This window comes from Lepisosteus oculatus, chromosome 9 (assembly GCF_040954835.1).
Source record: "Lepisosteus oculatus isolate fLepOcu1 chromosome 9, fLepOcu1.hap2, whole genome shotgun sequence".
Taxonomy (NCBI): Eukaryota; Metazoa; Chordata; class Actinopteri; order Semionotiformes; family Lepisosteidae; genus Lepisosteus; species Lepisosteus oculatus.
Window position 1 is genome coordinate 11,936,619 of NC_090704.1, and position 2,952 is coordinate 11,939,570.

The window sequence follows — 2,952 nt, forward strand, 5'->3', positions numbered from 1 at the left end:
TCCTGAGTGTGTTGTTATTTTTATTCTTCAATGTCAATATTGGTTTCAAAGAGTGCTTCAGTCTTATGAGATATCCACTGATCATTCAGGCAAATGACAAGTTTGTAACTACAGCTCTATGTAAATGTTTGCTTTACAAGATTTGTTCTCTTGAGCATTCTTCAACTTGGACCTTAGCTACAGGGGCTGCAGCCAGGAGATTGACACGAACAACGCATCCCTGCCTGACGAGCTGAACCACTTCTATGCCCGCTTTGATGCTCTGAACACGGGCACTGCTGAGAAGACCCCAAGTGTGCAGGGCGAGTTTGTTCTGAAACTCTCAGAGCAGGACGTGCAGAAGACTCTGAGCAGGGTGAAAACCCGTAAGGCTGCAGGGCCTGATGGGATACCACCTCGCGTCCTGAGGACATGTGCAGCCCAGCTGACCACAGTGTTTACAGACATCTTTAACTCCTCCCTGTCACAGTCCATGGTCCCCACCTGCTTTAAAAAAACCACTATTGTTCCAACCCCCAAAAAGACAAAAGTGACATGCCTGAATGATTACCGCCCAGTAGCATTAACATCTGTGGTGATGAAATGCCTGGAGAAGCTGGTGTTGTCACACATCAACTCCTCCATCACAGAGTCCCTGGACCCCCTGCAGTTCGCCTACCAGAACAACAGATCAGTGGATGATGCTGTCTCCCTGGCTCTGCATACAGCCTTGGAACACCTGGACACTAAGAACTCGTATGTGAGAATGCTGTTTGTGGACTACAGCTCAGCATTCAACTCCATCATACCCTGTCAACTGGTGACAAAGCTCAGGGGATTAGGTCTGTGCAACTCTGTCTGCAACTGGCTGCTGGAGGCCATGCACTCACAGCCCACTCAGTATTGATGGAACGGAAGTGGAAACAGTCACCAGCTTTAGGTTTTTGGGAATTCACATCTCTAAAGATCTAACCTGGACTGTGAACACTGACTCTATCATGAAGAAGGCTCAGCAGCGCCTTTATTTCTTGAGGTGCCTCAAGCAATGGGGGATGCCAATACATGTGTTGGTGAACTTCTACCGCTGCACTATCGAGAGCGTCCTCACCAACGGGATCACCGTGTGGTATGGCAACACCTCTTCGCGAGAAAGAAAGGCACTGCAGAGAATGGTCAATATGGCCCAGAAGATCATCGGCTGCGGTCTCACCGAGATTAAACAGCTCTATGAGGACCGCTGCCGTGGTAGAATTCTGGCCATCACAGAGGACAGTCACCACCCTGGGCATGAGCTCTTCACCCCACTGCCCTCAGGCAAGAGATATAAGAGCATTACTTGTACATTGTCTTGATGCACTGTTTGCACTTTGTTTTGTTTTTTTTACACTTGTTTTACAATCGAGAGACTTTCTATAAGTAAGAATTCCATTGTACCAGTACCGGTTACATATGGCAATAAAGTTCAAGTTCAAGTTCAAGTGAGAATATAATTTCTGGTGAGCCAGTTGAGATGTTAATATTGGCTTTGTTAGTATCACACAATGAACACTAAACATATAATATGGTGCATAAATGAAAGTCAATTAGTCAAAAAAAGCTAATTTCTTTTTGCACTGCAATCATTTCTTGAATGAATTGGTCTTTAGGAATGACAGTCTTTGGGGAAAAAGAATATTTTTAAGGAATGCAGATGGTTTATAGTGGGTAAAGAAACTAAACTTTCAGGTTCTTTAAGAATACAATGCTTTTAGATGGATTACTTTATTGGCAGAGACTAAGATTCAGGTATGAATAAATGTTTCGAGCCAAAATATTGCACTTTTAAGTATTTGAATTAGTTGATGGTTCTTTTCAGTTGACCTGAATTTAGAGGCAGTATTATTGATAACAAACGTTAAGAAGAGATGACAACAACCAAGTTTAATCGGCCTCGGCAGTTGGTAATGAGCGATCATTCCTGCCATCTATTCCTCTTCTAAAACACTAAATACAGTCTGTGATCCCCTTTTGCATACATCATTTTGCATCCCACCTCCACCGTATCTCCACCTTTTGCAGGTTTCCCCTTGGTCACTCCTCGTTCTATAGCTAAGAGGTTAACCCTGAGCTCAGCGAGTTGAGTCAAATTTTCCTTTAAATGTGCTTAATTCTTGGGTGTTATTCCCAGTGTACTGAAATTAGGTGACAATACAGTACATGTTGGCGACTGAAGTCGCATCCAGGAAAACCTTTTTCATTTGCCTTGCACATGTAAACATTGTTTCCAAATGTATTCATTAAAAGTTCAATTACCCGTTTCAACAAATACCATGACATGAGGTAAGAACTCACTTTTGTTTTAAAAACACTTTAGTAGAATATCTACTGTTTGAGCTAAAGGTATTTTCCAAAATCACTCGCAACCTTTAAACACAAAAAGGTGGATCAACTTGACTATCACTGCATCTTGTTCTAATTGGAGTATTTATTGGTCTTTTTTTCCATCAATGCATGCAAACTTAGCAGGTTCATTATGTTTAATCAATACCATTCCTCTTTCTCCATATTTTAGTTTGATATTTGTGCTCTTCATGTCATCCAGTGTCACAAGCACAGTTCTGAAAAGAAATAAAACATTCCTTGTGCTGTAGAAACAATTCAATAACGTTGGTATACAGTAGTTGTATATTTATTTCTGTTAACAGCACTGAAGAAATCGGTCTTCAGTGCCTTTGCCAGTTTGCCAGTTTCCTTGGCAAACTGAGGACACCATATCCAGCTCAAGCCGGGTCACACCTCAGTGCTATGCTGATTTGTACACATCCCAAACTACAGTATCTGGACGGCAGGACTCAATATGTCCCATATGAGTGCCTTTCCTGATCAAACATGCTAAAAGTGTTCCTAGATTCCATTCTTTTCAATCTAGGCAATGTTTCCAGTGCCCTTCAATAACGGGGAAAGTGTAACAATCAGAATTGTGTTGTTACTAGG